At 43.2% G+C, this 25881-nt stretch overlaps 1 protein-coding gene across 4 annotated transcripts in view; it reads right to left on the bottom strand.

Annotated features, from left to right (window-relative positions):
• The window catches only part of LOC135512050 (disks large homolog 5-like), a 137191-nt gene that overhangs the window by 77182 nt on the left and 34128 nt on the right, over nucleotides 1–25881 (bottom strand). The gene's annotated exons all lie outside the window — the stretch shown is intronic.

The following is a 25881-nucleotide window of genomic DNA, read 5'->3' as shown; positions in this document are numbered from 1 at the left end:
ACAACATACAGACAAAGGACAGACGGACAGACGACAGGCAGACAACATACAGACAAAGGACAGACGGACAGACAACAGGCAGACAATATACAGACAGACAGACGACAGGCAGACAACATACAGACAAAGGACAGACGGACAGACAACAGGCAGACAATATACAGACGGACAGACGACAGGCAGACAACATACAGACAAAGGACAGACGGACAGACGAGAGGCAGACAACATACAGACAAAGGACAGACGGACAGACAACAGGCAGACAATATACAGACAGACAGACGACAGGCAGACAACATACAGACAAAGGACAGACGGACAGACAACAGGCAGACAACAGACAGACAGACGACAGGCAGACAACATACAGACAAAGGACAGACGGACAGACGACAGGCAGACAACATACAGACAAAGGACAGACGGACAGACGACAGGCAGACAACATACAGACGGACAGACAACAGGCAGACAACATACAGACGGACAGACGACAGGCAGACAACATACAGACAAAGGACAGACGGACAGACAACAGGCAGACAATATACAGACAGACAGACGACAGGCAGACAACATACAGACAAAGGACAGACGGACAGACAACAGGCAGACAATATACAGACGGACAGACGACAGGCAGACAACATACAGACAAAGGACAGACGGACAGACAACAGGCAGACAATATACAGACGGACAGACGACAGGCAGACAACATACAGACAAAGGACAGACGGACAGACAACAGGCAGACAATATACAGACAGACAGACGACAGGCAGACAACATACAGACAAAGGACAGACGGACAGACAACAGGCAGACAATATACAGACGGACAGACGACAGGCAGACAACATACAGACAAAGGACAGACGGACAGACAACAGGCAGACAATATACAGACGGACAGACGACAGGCAGACAACATACAGACAAAGGACAGACGGACAGACGACAGGCAGACAACATACAGACAAAGGACAGACGGACAGACGACAGGCAGACAACATACAGACGGACAGACGACAGGCAGACATCATACAGACGGACAGACGACAGGCAGACAACATACAGACAAAGGACAGACGGACAGACGACAGGCAGACAACATACAGACAAAGGACAGACGGACAGACGACAGGCAGACAACATACAGACGGACAGACGACAGGCAGACAACATACAGACAAAGGACAGACGACAGGCAGACAACATACAGACAAAGGACAGACGGACAGACAACAGGCAGACAATATACAGACGGACAGACGACAGGCAGACAACATACAGACAAAGGACAGACGGACAGACAACAGGCAGACAATATACAGACGGACAGACGACAGGCAGACAATATACAGACGGACAGACGACAGGCAGACAACATACAGACAAAGGACAGACGGACAGACGACAGGCAGACAACATACAGACAAAGGACAGACGGACAGACAACAGGCAGACAACATACAGACGGACAGACGACAGGCAGACAACATACAGACAAAGGACAGACGGACAGACGACAGGCAGACAACATACAGACAAAGGACAGACGGACAGACGACTGGCAGACAACATACAGACGGACAGACGACAGGCAGACATCATACAGACGGACAGACGACAGGCAGACAACATACAGACAAAGGACAGACGGACAGACGACAGGCAGACAACATACAGACAAAGGACAGACGGACAGACGACAGGCAGACAACATACAGACAACGGACAGACGACAGGCAGACAACAGACAGACAGAGGACATACGGACAGACAACAGGCTTTGGTCGGGTCTGACAGAAGAGCCAGAGCACACTCCATCGACATCCAGAAGACATAAAACTTTGTTGAAGGGACAATCTGCAGTACAAACAACAACAAAGTGGACACCCCACCACTGTTTGGGTAAACAGCTGAGGGATAGGAGCAATGGAACCACTCTCAAATGAATAGAGCTATGGATGCAAGGTGGGACCATGGACTTACCAAGGTTGGAGGTTATACAGTGTTTGTTTACAATTACATTGTTTCCAAACAATGGAGCATGCTTATATGTTGGTTCTGATGGGGTATGACAGTTTAACTAAGCTAATGAGGCATTAATAAGTTATATTCTTGGTGCATACATTTTTGCACTTAAATGCATGATATTATATTCACTTAATTACTTATCTATTGTTGTTGCATTGACTTGAGGTGAACTTGCAAGAAAGCATTTCATTGTATTATGTACTCCATATATATCATGTGTATATAACTAATACAAATTGAAGAGACAGAATCATTAGATCACTTGTTTTGGTACTGCTTGTTTTTGGTCACCGGTTCAGGAGTAGCTGAAGAATTGCAACATTTATCTGAAGCTAACACTGCAAATAGCACATAGCACTGCTGGGTGATTTGAAAAGTCGTAGTCAATCGATCAATAATATAATAATAATCTTAGCAAAATCTGTAGAAGCTATGAGAATAGAAAGGTTCAAAGGTTTTGTGAAACATCACAGCACGGTTGAAAAATGTTATGGCATGGATGGTGTTCAGAGATGGATGGGAGGGGTTGAGTGTATCTGTAGGGTTAGACAAAAAAATAACAAAAAACAAGATAAACAATGTAAAATATACTGTCCGTAGAATATAAATAGTATGTTTAGGCTGGAAGTAGAAGTATTGTTGTCCATTAGTTTACTCCAATTATAAAGAAGGAATGCAGAAACCGCTCCGCTATTTCCTGGTTTCTAAAACTCAAATAGTTTGCCTAATATCAGTTTATGTGACAAAATAAGATAGTATAGTGTAGAGAATCATTGTACCATCTAAACTGCTGTGAAATATATTCTCCATAAGCAAAATATTGTATTTTCAGCTGTTTGAAGCTAGTGTACAAAACCAAAAGTAAAAGACCCAAAACGAACCTTAAGAACGGGAAGCAGAGATAGAGCACACAAAATAGCTCTACCACTTCTTAAACTTGCTTTCAATGAAAATAACTCCCATTTCTATGTTAATTTGGTCACCAAAAAGTTACATATTGCCCCTTTAAAAAATAAATATATTTACAAATAAAGTCAAGGAGTCGGAAAGTGTTCAGACCCCTTGACTTTTCCCACATTTTGTTACATTAGTCTTACTCTAAATTTGCTTAAATAAAAAAATTTTCCTCAGCAATCTACACAAAACACCCCATTGTAAAAAACAGAAATACTTTATTTACATTAGACTCGAAATTGAGCTCAGGTGCATCCTGTTTCCATTGATCATCCATGAGATGTTTCTATAACTTGATTGGAGTCCACTTGTGGTAAATTCAATTGATTTGACATGATGTGGAAAGGCACATACTTGTCTATATAAGGCCCCAAAGTTGACAGTGCATGTCAGAGCAAAAACCAAGCCATGAGGTCAAGACAGGATAGTGTCGAGGCACAGATCTGGGGAAGTGTACCAAAAAAATGTCTGCAGCAAGACCACAGTGGCCTCCATCATTCTTAAACGGAAGAAGTTTGGAACCACGAAGACTCTTCCTAGAGCTGGCCGCCCGGCCAAACTGAGCAATCGGGGGAGAAGGGCCTTGGTTACGGAGGTGACCGTGAACCAGATGGTCACTCTGACAGAGCACCAGAGTTCCTCTCTGAAAATGGGAGAACCTTCCCGAAGGACAACCATCTCTGCAGCACTCCGCCAATCAGGCCTTTTTGGTAGAGTGGCCAGACGGAAGCCACTCCTCAGTAAAAGGCACATGTCAGCCCACTTGGAGTTTGTCAAAAGGCACCTAAAGACTCAAACCATGAGAAACAAGATTCTCTGGTCTGATGAAACCAAGATTGAACTCTTTGGCCTGAATACCAAGTGTCACGTCTCAAGGGAACCTGGCATCATCCCTACAGTGAAGCATGGTGGTGGCAGCATCATGCTGTGGGGATGTTTTTCAGCAGGAGGGGCTGGGAGACTAGTCAGGATCAAGGGAAAGATGAATGGAGCAAAATACAGAGATTCTTGATGAAAAGCGCTCTGGAGCAGGTTAGGACCTCAGACTGGGGCGAAGGTTCACCTTCCAATAGGACAATGACCCTAAGCACACAGCCAAGACAGCGCAGGAGTGGCTTTGGGACAAGTCTCTGAATGTCCTTGAGTGGCCCAGCCAGAAATTGGACTTGAACCCAATCGAACATCTCTGAAGAGACCTGAAAAATAGCTGTGCAGCAATGCTCCCCATTCAACCTGACAGTGCTTGAGAGGATCTGCAGATCTGCAATACCCAAGAGGACTCTGATGCTGTAATCACTGCCAAAGGTGCATCAACAAAGTACTGAGTAAAGGGTCTGAATACTTATGCGAATGTAGTTCAGTTTTTAAATATTTATACATTTGCAAGCATTTCTACAAACTTGTTTTTGTTTTGTCATTATGGGGTATTATGTGTAGATTGATAAGGGAAAAAACGATTTATTCAATTTTAGAATAAGGCTGTAACGTAACAAAATGTGGAAAAGGTCAAGGGGTCTGAATACTTTCTGAATGCACTGTATAGGGGATTGGAAATTATGCAGACAATTATATTGATAGAAGCCACAATCTGCAATATTAAAGCTGATCTACCCACTACATTTTTTTGTTGAATAATAATAGAACTTCACATCATTCATTTAAGTTAAAAAAAAAAGATAAACCAATTGCAGATTGCCCCTTTAAAGCCACGAACATCCATAACCCCCTGGCCTGTCACCCAGCACAACACAAAGCCTTAGCACATTCATTAACTTCTACTTGGCTCCAGGATGGAAGAGAACAGCTGATGGAACAACTTCTGGCCATGATGTAAGGCCTACCTACTACTCAAGTCAAAAAGAGCCAGCCAGGGTGACAAACGGTTCTATTTACCCACATCCCAGCAAGAGCACTATATCAATCCCTCTATGGCAACGTTCCCACTAGCTATAGGAGACTGTGGTTTGATTAAAACTAAGCAGAGAGAGAGAGAGAGAGAGCGAGAGAGAGAGAGACGAAAAGAGAGAGTCCAGAGAGAGAGAGAGATCCCAGGCTTACAGTACAGAGTCTTTTCCCCCAGCCAGCAGAATAGTGAAAGAAAAGAGGGATGTGCCTGAGGACCAGAACAGAACAGAGACATCCATCCCCATGGATCAAGTCCGCTTTGTTCTCTACAGCTTGAGTTTCCCATCAGTCTGTTTGGGCAGAGACTGAGGGTGTGTCCCAAATGGCACCATACTCCCTATATTGCACTGCTTTTGGCTAAAGCCCATGAGGGCCCATGAGGCCCTGTTCAAAAGAATGCACTACATAGGGAATAGGGTGCCATTTCAGACGCAGCCTGAGTGTCACAATGGGCAAGGTCCACGCCTCACTCACTTTCTGGCTTCTTGGAAACCATGTGACATTATCTGGAACTTTACTGCTGCAGTAGCTGGGATAGCTAGTGTGTGTGTGTGTGTGTGAGAGTGTGTGTGTGCGCCTCTTCCTACCTCGTTTGTAACTCATTTGTGTTGATTACTTTGCCACAGCAGAGCAGCTGTGCTCTTCCCTGATCCGGGCGATAAAATGTTCAGATCATTGGCAGTCTGTGCTGTTTAAGATGAGGGAGGACGATTTATTTAAAACATTTATGAGCATGGCATTATTTCTATTACAGAATTTTGGACACGCATTAATTTTCCATTCACCCGGCTCAATGTAACATCGATAGGTTTAGGCTATTATATGATACTTGAATTTTCCCTATACCCATCATGAGGTTAATACTAGCCTACAAATCTAAGTTTATGACCTGTGTGCACAGGTAGAGAGACAAATTGGAGTAATCAAGGTGACAAACAGTGACACATTCAATACCGCCTTGCATAATCCTGCCGGCATCTAGCTGATCTAGGGTGTAATCATTAGTCCAAACAGTTGCAAACGAGAGTTTCTATTGAACAAATTCAGGTAGGCTTATCCACACTTCATTCTGTTTACTTCCATTCAAGAAAGGTTTTTCACCTGCACACACAGTAAATTTTCATAGCAGCCACATACAAACAGCATCATCACTTTCCTCATTGTATAATTCCTTCTCGGATCTACACCCTCTCCTCCTCTCACATTCTCCCTTCGAGTATGGACTTCAGTGGACAACAAAACAGCTGTCTGTGACGAGGCAAAAATAATAATAATTCCACGCCAAACCTTCATACCATAACCTCTAAGCGCTACATAGCCTACATTGTTGTCACCATATTAACATCATAGTCAACATAGCTAATAGAACTAAGATGTTAGTAAAGCTTCGACAATCACACCGTACAGTGTATAGCAAGCAGTTTAACAGTTACACTGGCTTGCCCTGGTATTTTGTCAAGGCGGCAGCTACTCTTCAAGGGGTCCAGCAACATTACGGCAGTTATATACAATATTACATGACATTACATTTCAAAATATTCTGATTCTGCGGATTCTGCTACTTGCATCAGTTATCTGATATGGAATAGAGTTCCATGTAGCCATGACTCTATGTAGTACTGAGCACCTCCCATAGTCTGTTTTGAAAATGACATCAACTTTCTACAGTCCCAACAACATCAAACTGTTTTAGAGACTGAGAGACAGTGTCTGATATTGCTCCAGTCCTAACAACATCAAACTGTTTTAGAGACTGAGAGACAGTGTCTGGTATTGCTCCAGTCCTAACAACATCAAACTGTTTTAGAGACTGAGAGACAGTGTCTGGTATTGCTCCAGTCCTAACAACATCAAACTGTTTTAGAGACTGAGAGACAGTGTCTGGTATTGCTCCAGTCCTAACAACATCAAACTGTTTTAGAGACTGAGAGACAGTGTCTGGTATTGCTCCAGTCCTAACAACATCAAACTGTTTTAGAGACTGAGAGACAGTGTCTGGTATTGCTCCAGTCCTAACAACATCAAACTGTTTTAGAGACTGAGAGACAGTGTCTGGTATTGCTCCAGTCCTAACAACATCAAACTGTTTTAGAGACTGAGAGACAGTGTCTGGTATTGCTCCAGTCCTAACAACATCAAACTGTTTTAGAGACTGAGAGACAGTGTCTGGTATTGCTCCAGTCCTAACAACATCAAACTGTTTTAGAGACTGAGAGACAGTGTCTGGTAGTGCTCCAGTCCTAACAACATCAAACTGTTTTAGAGACTGAGAGACAGTGTCTGGTATTGCTCCAGTCCTAACAACATCAAACTGTTTTAGAGACTGAGAGACAGTGTCTGGTAGTGCTCCAGTCCTAACAACATCAAACTGTTTTAGAGACTGAGAGACAGTGTCTGGTAGTGCTCCAGTCCTAACAACATCAAACTGTTTTAGAGACTGAGAGACAGTGTCTGGTAGTGCTCCAGTCCTAACAACATCAAACTGTTTTAGAGACTGAGAGACAGTGTCTGGTATTGCTCCAGTCCTAACAACATCAAACTGTTTTAGAGACTGAGAGACAGTGTCTGGTATTGCTCCAGTCCCAACAACATCAAACTGCTTTAGAGACTGAGAGACAGTGTCTGGTAGTGCTCCAGTCCTAACAACATCAAACTGTTTTAGAGACTGAGAGACAGTGTCTGGTAGTGCTCCAGTCCTAACAACATCAAACTGTTTTAGAGACTGAGAGACAGTGTCTGGTATTGCTCCAGTCCTAACAACATCAAACTGTTTTAGAGACTGAGAGACAGTGTCTGGTATTGCTCCAGTCCTAACAACATCAAACTGTTTTAGAGACTGAGAGACAGTGTCTGGTATTGCTCCAGTCCTAACAACATCAAACTGTTTTAGAGACTGAGAGACAGTGTCTGGTATTGCTCCAGTCCTAACAACATCAAACTGTTTTAGAGACTGAGAGACAGTGTCTGGTAGTGCTCCAGTCCTAACAACATCAAACTGTTTTAGAGACTGAGAGACAGTGTCTGGTATTGCTCCAGTCCTAACAACATCAAACTGTTTTAGAGACTGAGAGACAGTGTCTGGTAGTGCTCCAGTCCTAACAACATCAAACTGTTTTAGAGACTGAGAGACAGTGTCTGGTATTGCTCCAGTCCTAACAACATCAAACTGTTTTAGAGACTGAGAGACAGTGTCTGGTAGTGCTCCAGTCCTAACAACATCAAACTGTTTTAGAGACTGAGAGACAGTGTCTGGTAGTGCTCCAGTCCTAACAACATCAAACTGTTTTAGAGACTGAGAGACAGTGTCTGGTATTGCTCCAGTCCTAACAACATCAAACTGTTTTAGAGTCTGAGAGACAGTGTCTGGTATTGCTCCAGTCCTAACAACATCAAACTGTTTTAGAGACTGAGAGACAGTGTCTGGTAGTGCTCCAGTTCTCTCTGTCAGAATAAGCAACAGAGGACTTGGAAAGCAGTTCAGCTCCTGTAGAATGGCATTATGATTATTGTGAGTAACCTAATTTGTGTTACTTATCTCCGCCTTCTAGTGAGTTACAAACTGTCATCTACCATTCTGATAGAAGTGGTGAAAGTCAAAGATGCAGGTTACATTATTATATTCTGAGAAAGCAACTTGGCATAATATATCCTGAAACGACTGTCAAAAAACATGGTTGTAACTTTAATCTATTTGTTATTCCATTGTTACCTCTAGGCAGATCCCACAAGGGCCGAGTGGCCCACATTCACTGAATATGGCACCTGTAAATGAGTAATCACAAGTAAAACCTTTCTCGTGAATGACCTCATTACTGAGCGCAAAGTTGATTGCATGTTTCTCACTGAAACATGGCAGTCTTCAGACTGTAGTGCCGCTGTTATTGAAGCCTTCCGCCAGACTACAGCTTTTCATATTCTATCAGCCTCTATTTTTACTAATGCTCTCAGCTATAAGGACATTTTATTTGGTGAATACTGTTTAAATGTCAGCCACCCGTGCTGGCCTTAACCCTGTATAGGCCCCCAAAGCACTGCCCCACTTTCTTTACTGATTTCTCTGAACTATTGGCTATTGTCCTTGAGAACTATGATATAAATCATTGTGTTGGGTGATTTTAATATTCATGTTGGCAAAGAGACTGATTCCAAGGCCATTGAATTCATGAATCATTTGTGCTCTATGGACGTTGTCTAACAAATTACTGGGCCCACCCATAACCGCAGCCATAGTCTGGACCTGGTTATTACCACAGGGCTTTCCATTGACATACCCTCTATTGCTAATGTTGCTTTATCTAATCCCACTGTGTATTTTTTACCAACTTGTTGCCCATAGCACAGGGTAATACGGAAAGCATTATTAAGACTATCTGAATTTTCTACAGATTTTATTGAGTGTGTGAACAATACTCTATCATCTATTCTGCCTTCCACTTTGATGAGTTAGTTGATAACTTTAATAACAAATTAAGGGCAACTATTAATGCCATAGCTTCAGTAAAGTTGAAAAACACCACATCCAAAACGGAGAGCCCCTTGGATAAGTGAGGAAACTAATAAATTAAAGAGAAATTGCAGAAAGGCAGATCGGAAGTGGAGAAAGTCAAAGTTGCAGGTTACATTATTATATTCTGAGAGAGCAACTTGGCATAATATATCCTGAAACGACTCACATACATAACAAGGCAATTAGAAAAATGGCCGTATGGCATTTCTATCTTGACCACTCAAAATCAGAATAATTAGGGAGGGCTCATCTCAACCATTGATGTCCTGATAAATCCTACCCCCGCAAACCTGTGAACTTTCCTCCACATCTAAAGGTGATAAATTTGCTGCATATTTCAGAGATAAGGTAGGCTGGATATCAGTCAAGCAAGACCTGATGAGAAGTTTGATGATATGTGCCCTAGCAAAGCCACTACGGATTTATTTTGCTCAGGAAAGTGATATCTGCCTTCTCCATCCTATCCCCAACATCTTCTTCAAATGAGTTTGTATTTGCATATCAGAAGAATTGCATGCTATTGTTAATCACTCCCTGATCACAGGCAATTTCCCTACTGCACTAAAAACTGCTGTGGTGAAACCCCTTCTGATGAAAAGTAATCTAGATTCTTCAGCTCTTAACAATTTTCGGGCAATCTCCAACCTTCCATTCTTAAGCAGAATTCGGGAGAAATTTGTTTTCAAACAGCTAAATACATTTTTAAGTGACAACTGTATTTAAAAAAAAATGCAATCTGGATTTCATGCCCACTACAGCACAGAGATGGCCCTAGTTAAAGTGGTCAATTATCTTAGAGCCAATACAGATGCCAAACAGCTCTCTGTCCTTGTACTCTTGGATTGAAGTGCTGCATTCGACACTGTTGACGCTGATGTCCTTCTGGACACACTGGAGAAGTGGGTTGGCCTCTTTTTTCCCCCTTGGTGAACATAACTCAGAGAAAATACATATCAAACGTGGCGTTCCACAAGGTTAAATTTTGGGTCCGGAACTGGTCAGTTTATATACAGTACCAGTCAAAGTTTGGACACACCTACTCATTCAAGGGGTTTTCTTTATTTTTACTATTTTCTACATTGTAGAATAATAGTGAAGACATCAAAACTATGAAATAACACATGGAATGAGGTAGTAACCAAAAAAGCGTTCAACAAATCAAAATATATTTTATATTTGAGATTCTTCAAAGTAGCCACCCTTTGCCTTGATGACAACTTTGCACACTCTTGGCATTCTCTCAATCAGCTTCACCAGGCATGCTTTTCTAACAGTCTTGAATGAGTTCCACATATGCTGAGCACTTGTTGGCTGCTTTTCCTTCACTCTGCGATCCATTACATTACATTTACATTTAAGTCATTTAGCAGACGCTCTTATCCAGAGCGACTTACAAATTGGTGAATTCACCTTCTGACATCCAGTGGAACAGCCACTTTACAATAGTGCATCTAAATCATTTAAGGGGGGGGGGGTGAGAAGATTTACTTTATCCAATCCTAGGTATTCCTTGAAGAGGTGGGGTTTCAGGTGTCTCCGGAAGGTGGTGATTGACTCCACTGTCCTGGCGTCGTGAGGGAGTTTGTTCCACCATTGGGGGGCCAGAGCAGCGAACAGTTTTGACTGGGCTGAGCGGGAACTGTACTTCCTCAGTGGTAGGGAGGCGAGCAGGCCAGAGGTGGATGAACGCAGTGCCCTTGTTTGGGTGTAGGGCCTGATCAGAGCCTGGAGGTACTGCGGTGCCGTTCCCCTCACAGCTCCGTAGGCAAGCACCATGGTCTTGTAGCGGATGCGAGCTTCAACTGGAAGCCAGTGGAGAGAGCGGAGGAGCGGGGTGACGTGAGAGAACTTGGGAAGGTTGAACACCAGACGGGCTGCGGCGTTCTGGATGAGTTGTAGGGGTTTAATGGCACAGGCAGGGAGCCCAGCCAACAGCGAGTTGCAGTAATCCAGACGGGAGATGACAAGTGCCTGGATTAGGACCTGCGCCGCTTCCTGTGTGAGGCAGGGTCGTACTCTGCGGATGTTGTAGAGCATGAACCTACAGGAACGGGCCACCGCCATGATGTTAGTTGAGAACGACAGGGTGTTGTCCAGGATCACGCCAAGGTTCTTAGCGCTCTGGGAGGAGGACACAATGGAGTTGTCAACCGTGATGGCGAGATCATGGAACGGGCAGTCCTTCCCGGGAGGAAGAGCAGCTCCGTCTTGCCGAGGTTCAGCTTGAGGTGGTGATCCGTCATCCACACTGTTATGTCTGCCAGACATGCAGAGATGCGATTCGCCACCTGGTCATCAGAAGGGGGAAAGGAGAAGATTAATTGTGTGTCGTCTGCATAGCAATGATAGGAGAGACCATGTGAGGTTATGACAGAGCCAAGTGACTTGGTGTATTGCGAGAATAGGAGAGGGCCTAGAACAGAGCCCTGGGGGACACCAGTGGTGAGAGCGCGTGGCGAGGAGACAGATTCTCGCCACGCCACCTGGTAGGAGCGACCTGTCAGGTAGGACGCAATCCAAGCGTGGGCCGCGCCGGAGATGCCCAACTCGGAGAGGGTGGAGAGGAGGATCTGATGGTTCACAGTATCGAAGGCAGCCGATAGGTCTAGAAGGATGAGAGCAGAGGAGAGAGAGTTAGCTTTAGCAGTGCGGAGCGCCTCCGTGATACAGAGAAGAGCAGTCTCAGTTGAATGACTAGTCTTGAAACCTGACTGATTTGGATCAAGAAGGTCATTCTGAGAGAGATAGCGGGAGAGCTGGCCAAGGACGGCACATTCAAGAGTTTTGGAGAGAAAAGAAAGAAGGGATACTGGTCTGTAGTTGTTGACATCGGAGGGGTCGAGTGTAGGTTTTTTCAGAAGGGGTGCAACTCTCGCTCTCTTGAAGACGGAAGGGACGTAGCCAGCGGTCAGGGATGAGTTGATGAGCGAGGTGAGGTAAGGGAGAAGGTCTCCGGAAATGGTCTGGAGAAGAGAGGAGGGGATAGGGTCAAGCGGGCAGGTTGTTGGGCGGCCGGCCGTCACAAGAAGCGAGATTTCATCTGGAGAGAGAGGGGAGAAAGAGGTCAGAGCACAGGGTAGGGCAGTGTGAGCAGAACCAGCGGTGTCGTTTGACTTAGCAAACGAGGATCGGATGTCGTCGACCTTCTTTTCAAAATGGTTGACGAAGTCATCTGCAGAGAGGGAGGAGGGGGGGGGGGAGGATTCAGGAGGGAGGAGAAGGTGGCAAAGAGCTTCCTAGGGTTAGAGGCAGATGCTTGGAATTTAGAGTGGTAGAAAGTGGCTTTAGCAGCAGAGACAGAGGAGGAAAATGTAGAGAGGAAGGAGTGAAAGATGCCAGGTCCGCAGGGAGGCGAGTTTTCCTCCATTTCCGCTGGGCTGCCCGGAGCACTGTTCTGTGAGCTCGCAATGAGTCGTCGAGCCACGGAGCGGGAGGGGAGGACCGAGCCGGCCTGGAGGATAGGGGACATAGAGAGTCAAAGGATGCAGAAAGGGAAGAGAGGAGGGTTGAGGAGGCAGAATCAGGAGATAGGTTGGAGAAGGTATGAGCAGAGGGAAGAGATGATAGGATGGAAGAGGAGAGAGTAGCGGGGGAGAGACAGCGAAGGTTGGGACGGCGCGATACCATCTGAGTAGGGGCAGTGTGGGAAGTGTTGGATGAGAGCGAGAGGGAAAAGGATACAAGGTAGTGGTCGGAGACTTGGAGGGGAGTTGCAATGAGGTTAGTGGAAGAACAGCATCTAGTAAAGATGAGGTCGAGCGTATTGCCTGCCTTGTGAGTAGGGGGGGAAGGTGAGAGGGTGAGGTCAAAAGAGGAGAGGAGTGGAAAGAAGGAGGCAGAGAGGAATGAGTCAAAGGTAGACGTGGGGAGGTTAAAGTCGCCCAGGACTGTGAGAGGCGAGCCGTCCTCAGGAAAGGAGCTTATCAAGGCATCAAGCTCATTGATGAACTCTCCGAGGGAACCTGGAGGGCGATAAATGATAAGGATGTTAAGCTTGAAAGGGCTAGTAACTGTGACAGCATGGAATTCAAAGGAGGCGATAGACAGATGGGTAAGGGGAGAAAGAGAGAATGACCACTTGGGAGAGATGAGGATCCCGGTGCCACCACCCCGCTGACCAGAAGCTCTCGGGGTGTGCGAGAACACGTGGGAGGATGAAGTGAGAGCAGTGGGAGTAGCAGTGTTATCTGTGGTGATCCATGTTTCCGTCAGTGCCAACTCATCCCAAACCATCTCAATTGAGTTGAGGTCGGGTGATTGTGGAGGCCAGGTCATCTGATGCAGCTCTCAATCACTCTCCTTAGTAAAATAGCCCGGAGGTGTGTTGTAGGTCATTGTCCTGTTGAAAAACAAACGGTAGTCACACTAATCTCAAACCAGATGGGATGGCATATTTCTGCAGAATGCTGTGGTAGCCATGCTGGTTTAGTGTGCCTTGAATTCTAAATAAACCACAGACAGTGTCACCATCAAAGCACCCCCACACCATCACACCTCCTCCTCCATGCTTCTCGGTGCGAACCACACATGCGGAGATCATACGTTCATCTACTCTGCGTCTCACAAAGACACGGCAGTTGGAACCAAAAATCTCAAATGTGGACTCATCAGACCAAAGGACAGATTTCCACCGGTCTAAGGTCCATTGCTCATGTTTCTTGGCCCAAGCAAGTCTCTTCTTTTTGTTGGTGTCCTTTAGTAGTGATTTCTATGCAGCAGTTCAACCATGAAGGCCTGATTCACTCAGTCTCCTCTGAACAGTTGATGTTGAGATGTGTCTGCTCCTTGAACTCTGAAGCATTTATTTGGGCTGCAATTTCTGAGGCTGGTAACCCTGTGGTAGTCCTCATGAAAGCCAGATTCATCATAGCGCTTGATGGTTTTTGCGACTGCACTTGAAGAAACTTTAAAAGTTCAAGAAATTTTCCGGATTGACTGAACTTCATGTCTTAAAGTATCGATGGACTGTCGTTTTTCTTACCAAACACATTAAGGAGGAAAGAATACCAAAAATGTACTTTTAACAAGGCACAGCTGTTAATTGAAATGCATTCCAGGTAACTACATAATGAAGCTGGTTGAGAGAATGAGAAGAGCGTGCAAAGCTATCATCAAGGAAAAGGGTGGCTACTTTGAAGAATCTCAAATATAAAACATATTTTTGATTTGTTTAACACTTTTTTGGTTACTACATGATTCCATCCATATTATTTCATAGTGTTGAGGTCTTCATTATTATTCTACAATGTATAAAATAGTAAAAATAAAGAAAAACCCTGGAATGAGTAGGTGTGTCCAAACCTTTGAATGTATGTTACCCCTTAGCAGCGTTATCAGAAAGCACAGCATTGATTTTCACTGCTACACAGGCGATACACAACTGTACATTTCTGTGTCATCAGAGGATTTTAGCTTCACGGATAAATTATTAGACTGTATTAGTAATTTAAATATGTGGATGGCTCACAACTTCCTCCAGCTAAATCAAGACAAGACCGAGGAACTTATTGTTAGAGCCAAAGTACAGAGAGATAATCTGGCCGCACATTTGAAGTCATAAAGATAAAACACCAGGTAAAAAACCTAGGTGTTAGTTTAGATTCTAAACTCAATTTCGAATCGTACATTAGGAATATGACCAAAATAACTTTTTACTACTTGGAGGATCATTGCCAATGTGCGGCCATTTCTCTCCCAGGCTGATACAGAGACTCATCCATGCTTTTATAACAAGTGTCATCAGACTACAGTAAAGGACCTTTACTGGCCCAAATACTTGACATTATCGATCATAGTCTGCTGCTGGAAAAACGTATGTGTTATGAATTTGCACCCCCTGCTATATTGTGGATAAAGAGTTACCTGTCTAACGGAACACAGAGGGTGTTCATTAATGGAAGCCTCTCCAACATAATCCAGGTAGAATCAGGAATTCCCCTGGGCAGCTGTCTAGGCCCATTACTTGTTTCTATCTTTACTAATGATATGCCACTGGCTTTGCCAGAATGTGATGTATGCGGATAACTCAACACTATATATTTGATACAACAGTAGTTAAGATGGGGAGAAGTATGTCCATAATAAAGCGCTGCTCTAATTTTTAACAACACTATCAACAAAGGACTTAGGAAAATTGCAATTGTCTCAGAACAGGGCAGTACGGCTGGCCCTTGGATGTACACAGAAAGCTCTTCACAGTCCCCAAGTCCAGAACAGACTATGTGAGGCGCAAAGTACTACATAGAGCCATGCCTACAAAGAACTCTATTCCACATCAAGTAACTGATGCAAGCAGTAAAATTAGATTTTTTTTAAAGATTAAACAACACTTTATAGAACAGCAGGGACTGTGAAGCAACACAATACCTACACATACAGTGCCTTGCGAAAGTATTCGGCCCCCTTGAACTTTGCGACCTTTTGCCACATTTCAGGCTTCAAACATAAAGATATAAAACTGTATTTTTTTGTGAAGAATCAACAACAAGTGGGACACAATCATGAAGTGGAAAGACATTTATTGGATATTTCAAACTTTTTTAACAAATCAAAAACTGAAAAATTGGGCGTGCAAAATTATTCAGCCCCCTTAAGTTAATACTTTGTAGCGTCACATCTTGCTGCGATTACAGCTGTAAGTCGCTTGGGGTATGTCTATCAGTTTTGCACATCGAGAGACTGAAGTTTTTTCCCATTCCTCCTTGCAAAACAGCTCGAGCTCAGTGAGGTTGGATGGAGAGCATTTGTGAACAGCAGTTTTCAGTTCTTTCCACAGATTCTCGATTGGATTCAGGTCTGGACTTTGACTTGGCCATTCTAACACCTGGATTTGTTTATTTTTGAACCATTCCATTGTAGATTTTGCTTTATGTTTTGGATCATTGTCTTGTTAGAAGACAAATCTCCGTCCCAGTCTCAGGTCTTTTGCAGACTCCATCAGGTTTTCTTCCAGAATGGTCCTGTATTTGGCTCCATCCATCTTCCCATCAATTTTAACCATCTTCCCTGTCCCTGCTGAAGAAAAGCAGGCCCAAACCATGATGCTGCCACCACCATGTTTGACAGTGACGATGGTGTGGTCAGGGTGATGAGCTGTGTTGCTTTTACGCCAAACATAACGTTTTGCATCGTTGCCAAAAAGTTCAATTTTGGTTTCATCTGACCAGAGCACCTTCTTCCACATGTTTGGTGTGTCTCCCAGGTGGCTTGTGGCAAACTTTAAACGACAATTTTTATGGATATCTTTAAGAAATGGCTTTCTTCTTGCCACTCTTCGATAAAGGCCAGATTTGTGCAATATACGACTGATTGTTGTCCTATGGACAGAGTCTCCCACCTCAGCTGTAGATCTCTGCAGTTCATCCAGAGTGATCATGGGCCTCTTGGCTGCATCTCTGATCAGTCTTCTCCTTGTATGAGCTGAATGTTTAGAGGGACGGCCAAGTCTTGGTAGATTTGCAGTCGTCTGATACTCCTTCCATTTCAATATTATCGCTTGCACAGTGCTCCTTGGGATGTTTAAAGCTTGGGAAATCTTTTTGTATCCAAATCCGGCTTTAAACTTCTTCACAACAGTATCTCGGACCTGCCTGGTGTGTTCCTTGTTCTTCATGATGCTCTCTGCGCTTTTAACGGACCTCTGAGACTATCACAGTGCAGGTGCATTTATACGGAGACGTGATTACACACAGGTGGATTGTATTGTATTTAGTCATTTAGGTCAACATTGGATCATTCAGAGATCCTCACTGAACTTCTGGAGAGAGTTTGCTGAACTGAAAGTAAAGGGGCTGAATAATTTTGCACGCCCAATTTTTCAGTTTTTGATTTGTTAAAAAAGTTTGAAATATCCAATAAATGTCGTTCCACTTCATGATTTTGTCCCACTTGTTGATTCTTCACAAAAAAATACAGTTTTATATCTTTATGTTTGAAGCCTGAAATGTGGCAAAAGGTCGCAAAGTTCAAGGGGGCCGAATACTTTCGCAAGGCACTGTACACATGGATTTTAAGATTCTTCTATTGGTTTTTAAATCAATCCACGAATGTGCACCCCAATACATGTCAGACATCCTTTTCTTCCTCTGGAATAGATGACAAAAAACCTGAGGGGGCCGAAACTGTAGATATTTTTAAAACAGATATTTTTACTTTTCCTTAGGGTGCTTTTTAGAAGTTCAGTTTTAATTTTTTTTTTCCTGTGAAGCACATTGTGTTGCAATCCATGTCTGAAATGTGCTGTATAAATAAAGCTTGATTTGATTTTGAAGAGCCCTCTAGTGCATATCTTGTGGGTATGCATTGGTGTCTAAGCTGTGTGCTAGTCGTTTAAACAGACAGCTTGGTGAGTTCAGCCGTGAAAACATTTTTTCCACAAAAACAATTTGAGAAGAGAACTAACACGCTCTCCTCTACTTTGAACCATGAGAGATTGACTTGCATTTATTTATGTTAGTTCACTTCTCTGTAGACATTTAAAGGCCAGCTCTGCTGCCCTGTTATGAGACAATTGCAAGTCCTTCTTTGCAGCACCTGACCACACAACTGGACATTAGTCCAGGTGCGATAGAACTAGGGCCTGTAGGACCTGCCTTGTTGATGGTATTGATAAGAAGGCAGAGCAGCGCCTCATTATTGACAGACGTCTCCCCTCCTTAGCTATTGTTGCATCAACCTGTTTTGACCATGACTTGCTCAATTTCCACATTATTCATTACAATATTTCATTTAGGGTTTAGTGAATGATTTGTCCCAAATACAAAGCTTTTCGTTTTGAAATATTTAGGACAACCTTATTTCTTGCCAACCACTCTGAAACTGACCGCAGCTCTTTGTTAAGTGTTGCAATGATTTCACTCACTGTAGTAGTTGACGTGTATAGTGTTGAGTCATCTGCATGCATAGACACAAGTAAGATGAACTTGACAGCTGCCCTGAGGAATTCCTAATTCTACCTGGATTATGCTGGAAAGGCTTCCATTAAAGTTCACCCTCTGTGTTCTGTTAGACTCTGTAGCCACAATGTAGAAGCCGGTGTAAAGCCATATGTTTTTCCAGCAGCAGACTATCATCGATAATGTCAAAAGCCGCAACAAAGTCTAACAAAACAGCTCCCACAATCTTTCTATCATCGATTTCTCTCAGCCAATCAGTCATTTCAAATCAATTCAAATTTTATTTGACACATGCACCGAATACAACAGGTGTAGGTAGACCTTACCATGAAATGCTCACTTACAAGCCCTTAATAAAAATATTTACAAAATAAACTAAAGTAAAAAATAATAAAAAGTAACACAATAAAATAACAATAACGAGGCTATATACAGGGGGTACCAGTACCGAATCAATGTGTGGGGGTACAGGTTAGTCGAGATAATTTGTACATGTAGGTATGAGTAAAGTGACTATGCATGGATAATAGACAGCAGTGTAAAAACAAATGGAAGGGGTGGAGTGTCAATGTAAATAGTCTGGGTGGCCATTTGATTGATTGTTCAGCAGTCTTATGGCTTGGGGGTAGAAGCTGTTAAGGGGCCTTTGGGTCCTAGACTTGGCGCTCTGGTACTGTTGCCATGCGGTAGCAGAGAGAACAGTCTACGACTAGGGTGACTGGAGTCTTTGACAATTTTTGGGGCCTTCCTCTGACACCGCCTAGTGTATATGTCCTGGATTGCAGGAAGCTTGGCCCCGGTGATGTACTGGGCCGTATGCACTACCCTCTGTAGCCAAGCAGTTGCCATACCAGACAGTGATGTAACCGGTCAGGATGCTCTCAATGGTGCAGCTGGGGCCCCATGCCAAATATTTTCAGTCTTCTGGGGGGGGGGGGGGGGAAGGTGTTGTCGTGCCCTCTTCAGGACACTGTCTTAGTGTGTTTAGACCATGATAGTTTGTTGGTGATGTGGACTCCAAGGAACTTGAACCTCTCAACCCGCTCCATTACAGCCCCATTGATGTTAATGGGGGTCTGACGGCCCACCTTTTCCTGTACTCCACGATCAGCTCCTTTGTCTTGCTCACATTGAGGGAGAGGTTGTTGTCCTGGTACCACACTGCCAGGTCTCTGACCTCCTTCCTATAGGCTGTCTCATCGTTGTCTTTGATCAGGCCTACCACTGTTGTGTCGTACAAGAGGGGAATAAGCACGCACCCCTGAGGGGCACCAGTGTTGAGGATCAGCGTGCCAGGTGTGTTGCGGCCTACCCTTACCACCTGGGTGCGGCCCGTCAGGAAGTCCAGGATCCAGTTGCAGAGGGAGGTGTTTAGTCATAGGGTCCTTAGCTTAGTGATGAGCTTTCTGGGTACTACAGTGTTGAATGCTGAGCTGTAGTCAATGAACAGCATTCTCACATAGGTGTTCCTTTTGTCCAGGTGGGAAAGGGCCGTGTGGGGTGCGATTGAGATTAAGTTGTCTGTGGGGCAGTATGCAAATTGGAGTGGGTCTAGGGTTTCCGGGATGATGGTGTTGATGTGAGCCATGACCAGCCTTTCAAAGCATTTCATGGCTACCGAAGTGGTAATTTAGGCAGGTTACCTTCGCTTTCTTAGGCACAGGGACTACGGTGGTATGTTTGAAACATGTATTACAGACTCGGACAGGGAGAGGTTGAAAATGTCTGTGAAGACACATGCCAATTGGTCCTCACATGCTTTGAGTATACGTCCTGTTAAATCGGTCTGGCCCTGCGGGTTTGTGAATGTTGACATGTTTAAAGGTCTGGCTCACATCAGCTACGGAGAGCATAATCACACAGTCATCCAGAACAGCTGGTGCTCATGCATGCTTCAGTGTTGCTTGCCTCGAAGTGAGCATAAAAGGCATTTAACTCCTCTGGTAGGCTTGCGTCACTAGGCAGCTTACAGCTTGGTTTCCCTTTGTAGTCCGTAATAGTTTTCAAACACTGCCACATCCAATGAGCGTCAGAGCCGGTATAGTAGGATTCAATGTTAATCCTGTATTGACGCTTTGCCTGTTTGATGGTTCGTCTGAGGGCGTAGTGGGATTTCTTATAAGCGTCTGGATTAGTGTCCCGCTCCACGAAATCAGCAGCTCTAGCCTTTAGCTCTATGCGGATGTTGTCTGTAATCCATGGCTTCTGGTTGGGATATGTACGTACGTTACTGTGGGGATGACAGTGACTGTACTTATTGATGAAGCCAGTGACTGAGGTGGTGTACTCCTCAATGCCATTGGATGAATCCTGGAACATATTCCAGTCTGTGCTAGCAAAACAGTCATGTAGCATAGCATCTGCATCAATCTGACCATTGATGTAAGTGTTGTGCATGTTGAATGTCCTTCCCTATAAGCATGCTGGAAGTCTGTTGTCAATTTGTTTGTATCTGGTCAAAAACCACTTTCCAAATGTTTACAAAGGGTTGATAACAAGCTGACTGATCGGCTATTTCAGCCAGTAAAAGGGGGCTTTTACAACTCTTCTTTTGCTTCCCTCCAGGTCTGAGGGCACACACTTTCTTCTAGGCTTATATTGAAGATATGGCAAATAGGAATGACAATAACGTCCACTATTGTCCTCAGTAATTTTCCAGGTTGTCAGACCCAGGTTACTTGTCCATTTTTTCACCTCTTCCACACTCACTTTTCAGAAATAAAAATTACAATGCTTGTCTTTTATAATTTGGTCAGTTATTTTTGGATTTGTAATGTCGGCATTTGCTGCTGTTTATGTCATACCTAAGATTGTAAATCTTGCCGATTAAAAAAATCATTAAAGTAGGCAATATCAGTGGGTTTTGTGATGAATGAGCCATCTGTTTCAATGAACGATGGAGCTGAGTTTGTCTTTTTTCCCAAAATTTAATTTAAGGTGCTCCAAAGCTTTTTACTTTCATACTTTATATAATTTATCTTTATTTCATAGTATATTTTATATATATTTTAAAGTTTTGTCACATGATTTATACATTTTCAGTACATTTGCCAATCGGTCATGCAGACAGTCATTCCTTTGCCACAACCATAACATTTTTCTTAATGGGTGCGTGTGTATTAGTAACTGGAATAACTGCAGCATCTGGATGCTCCTCATTACACACCACAGACTAGCAAATATTCTTTACATAATTAACAGGAATCACTACAAAACTTATTGTGTGACCTATTATACACTATATTAGGCACAGCCTTTGGAACTTTGGTTTTCCTAGATATGGCTACTATATTGTGATCGCTACATCCAATGGATTTGGATACTGCTTTAGAGAAGATTTCTGCAACATTAGTAAAGATGTGATCAATACATGTTGATGATTTCATTCCTGTGCTGTTTGTAAATACCCTGGTAAGTTAACTGATTACCTGAACCAGGTTGCATGCACTGGTAACAGTTTAAAGGTTTATCTTGAGTGGGCAGGTTAATGAAAGCCAGTCAATATTAAGGTCACACAGAAAATATACCTCTCTGTTGATATCAAGCATTTCACATATATCATCCAGATACTGACTGGTACCACTTGGTAGTCTATGGCAGCTTCCCACAAGAATGGGCTTTAGGTGAGACGGGGGAACCTGTAGTCATATTACTTCAACAGCATTTAACATGAGATCCTCTTTAAGCTTTACAGGAAATAGGCAGCAACCCCGCCCCCATTGCCATTTCTGTCTTTTCTGTAGATGTTATAGCCATGTATTGCTACCAGTGTATCATCAAAGGTACTAAATCGGTTTCAAAGATAGTCAGAATATGAATGTAATTTGTTACTAGCAAGTTATTGATTTCTTGAACCTCGTTTCTTAGGCTACATATGTTAATGTGAGCTATTTTTTGCACTTTCCTGGGATGCTTGATTGTTTTTATTGCTTTTACTGGAAGGCTTATCAGAAGTAGACATGACAATGTTATTTATATTTGAGCTGATAGTGCTTCCAACTAGGGCACACCGCCCCATTGTTAACAGTATAACTGTGGTTCATAGGCACATGATTGCTGTATACAATGGCTGTAGGATCGACAGATGCATTCAGGGAGTTAGAGGGATATAAATTAGGTCACTTACATTGTGACTTCCAAAGCTCCTGGGATAATGTACATTTACTGCAGCATTACTACAATTCAGTGACACAATGGCAGGGATTATCTGATCTGGGCTTGTATCATTGATAAATCATTGTCTCAACTCTGCCTTGTGTGGACAGAGTCCAGGAGCCACAATGATTTGGATGGACTCCATTATCTTCTGTTTCCAGAAGGTGTCAAAGTTATCTATACACGTTATTCCAACAGAGCTATTAATCTTTTAGCCAGGAGTGTAATGCCAGTAGCCTGCTGAATATTTTACACCCAAGGCCCAATAATGGTACGGGGCCTGAAATAATTGGCTGCTTTTTGGAATCTTTCAGAGCTTGAATCAGTTCTTTAAAATACATTTTCAGCAGTTCCGAGCTAGTCCTCCTAATGTTGTTTAATCCCATATGGACTACGACCGCGTCAGCTCCCGGCAGCTGTCTAAGAACAGTCGGAAGCAGCCTTCTAATGTCCTGTACTCGTGCTCCATGATAGCAAAGGGTTTTTGCCCTGGGAACCGAGATGTTTCATAGAGCTGCTGATGACGACAGCTTGTGCAATGGCCGAGGAGGTCCAGCCATTATTTCGCCTCGAGTGGTTTCACAAACCCCTAAAGGACCGAAGGGTGGTGGGGCCCGATGGACCCGAGCCAGCTGTAGTATCCATCATGGATGACTGATGGGCTGGAGACTTAAACAGGCTCATGGTCTGATGAGGGGGAGTTCTGAGGATCTGAATCCGAGGAAGAAGCCACTAGAGAGGGAGACAGAAGGCGCAGGTACCTCCATTTTGAATCGGAAGCCCCCAGGGAAAAAGGTGCTGAAACCTCTGGATCCAGGGCAGCAAATGGTTTCTCATCTGTTTCCGGTCTGGCCTTACCTTCGCCTGGTGGCAATAAATTAATACAACCGAAAGCTTACCTGAAAGCTTACCTTGACTTGGAAGAGTTCCAGTTTTGGATAGCCTTAGCCAGCTAGCTAACATAAATAGCATCCCTCTCTGTTTGAGCCAGGTGTTTGAGTAGACTAAATTAGCTATCTACATTAGCTAGCTAAGTCAGTGAAAGTGAAAAACAAATACAATGAAATATAGCTAGCTTGCTCGCTCTGCTGCTTCTCCTTAATTTTAAAATAAATTAATTTGTTAAAAACTGTTCAACTGACTTTCTCTCTCTTTGAGTGAACTACTCATCACATTTTATGCACTGCAGTGCTAGCTAGCTGTAGCTTATGCTTTCAGTACTAGATTCGATCTTTGATCCTTTGATTGGGTGGAAGAGATGTCAGTTCATGCTGAGGACGTCCTCCGGGAAGTCGTCATAACTATTGTGTAGGTCTATGGAAGGTGGTGAGAACCATGAGCCTCCTAGGTTTTGTACTGAATTCAATATACCCAGAGGAGGACGGAAATAGCTAGCACCCCCTGGTGCTACTCTACTGAGTGCTGCTGGGGTTGCTGTAGACCTTCATTGCAAAACAGTGTGTTTTAAAAATGCAAAAAAATAAAATAAAAAATTCTGTACTGAATTTAATAATGCAGTGCTAAATAAAATCAACATTTGCTGGTCGCGTGCACAGATTTGCAGATGTTATCGCAGATGGAGCCAAATGCTTGTGTTTCTAACTCCAACAGTGCAGTAATAATAGCTAGCTATACAAAACAATACGCACATTATCCAAAAAGTAAAAACAAAGAAATTAAGAAATATCAAGCAACGAGCAATGTCAGAGTCCAAATATAAACATATATACACACAATAGAGAGTATGACGGGGTGTTTTGACATGGTCAGTATATGAATAGAAAATGTGTGTATAACAGTAGTTTTATGGGACGAGCCATGACTAGAATACAAAATATACATATAAAGTGGATAAAACAGTATGTAAACCTCATTAAAGTGACCAGTGACTAATTACTCTATGTAAAGTGCCTTCAGAAAGTATTCACACCCCTTTATTTTTTCCACATTTTGTTGTGTTACAGCCTGAATTTAAAATGGATTAAAACTAGATTGTCCGAGCAGTACATTTCAAACACATATTCAACCACAAAGACCAGGGAGGTTTTCCAATGCCTCACAAAGAAGGACACCTATTGATAGATGGGTAAAAAAAAATTCAAAGCAGACATTTGAATATCCCTTTTAGCATGGTGAAGCTTCAATTGTGTTTCAAGTCACTCTGTTGGCGGAGAGGAAGAAAACCACACCATGAGGACAATGGTGACTTTAAAACAGTTACAGAGTTTAATGGCTGTGATAGGAAAAAACTGAGGATGGATCAACAACATTGTTACTCCACAAAATGTATCTAAATAATATAGTGAAAAGAAGGAAGCCTTTACAAATATTCCAAAACATACATCCTGTTTGCAACAAGGCACTAAAGTAATACTGCAAAAACTGAGGCAACGCAATTAACTTTAGGTCCTGAATACAAAGTGTTATGTTTGGGGCAAATCCAATACAACACATTACTGAGTACCACAATCCATATTTTCAAGCATAGCGGAGGCTGTGTCATGTTATGGGTATGCTTGTAATTGTTAAGGACTGGGGAGTTTTTCAGGATACAAATTAAACAGATGGAGCTAAACACAGGAAAATCCTAGAGGAAAACCTGGTCCAGTCTGCTGTCCACCAGACACTGGGAGAAGAATTAACCTTTCAGCAAGGCAATAACCTAAAACACACGGCCAAATCTACACTGGAGTTGTTTACCAAGAAGACAGTGAATGTTTCTAAGTGGCCAAGTTACATTTTTTACTTAAATCTACTTGAAAATCTATGGCAAGACCTGAAAATGGTTGTCTAGCAATGATCAACAACCAATTTGACAGAGCTTGAAGCATTTTTAAAAGAATAATGGGCAAATGTTGCACAATCCATGTGTGGAAAGCTCGAGGCTTCTGTTTTTTTGTTTTTACCTTTATTTAACTAGGCAAGTCTTAGAAACTTGCCCAGATAGACTTACAGCTTTAATCTCTGGCATAGGTGCTTCTACAAAGTATTCACTCAGGGGTGTGAATACTTACGTAAATGAAATATTTCTCTATTTAATTTTCAATAAATTTGCAAAAAAAATATCCAAAAACATGATTTCACTTGGGGAAAAAACTATTTAATTCATGTTGAATTCAGGCTGTAGCACAACAAAAATCAGGAATAAATCAAAGGGTATGAATACTATCTGAAGGCAGAATACTTAGGGCAGCAGTCTCTAAGGTGCAGGGTAGAGTACCGGGTGGTAGCACACTAGTAACAGTGACTAAAGTTCAGGGCAGGGTACTGGATGGAGGCCCGCTAGTGGTGACTGTTTAACAGTCTGATGGCCTGGAGATAGAAGCTGTTTTTCCCAGTCTCTCAGTCCCAACTTTGATGCACAGGTACTGTCTCCTTCTAGATGGTAGTGGGGTGAACAGGCAGTGGCTCGGGTGGCTA

The sequence above is a fragment of the Oncorhynchus masou genome, chromosome 24, assembly GCF_036934945.1.
Source record: "Oncorhynchus masou masou isolate Uvic2021 chromosome 24, UVic_Omas_1.1, whole genome shotgun sequence".
In the NCBI taxonomy this organism is placed as follows: Eukaryota; Metazoa; Chordata; class Actinopteri; order Salmoniformes; family Salmonidae; genus Oncorhynchus; species Oncorhynchus masou.
This window is presented reverse-complemented; position numbering and strand designations above follow the sequence as displayed.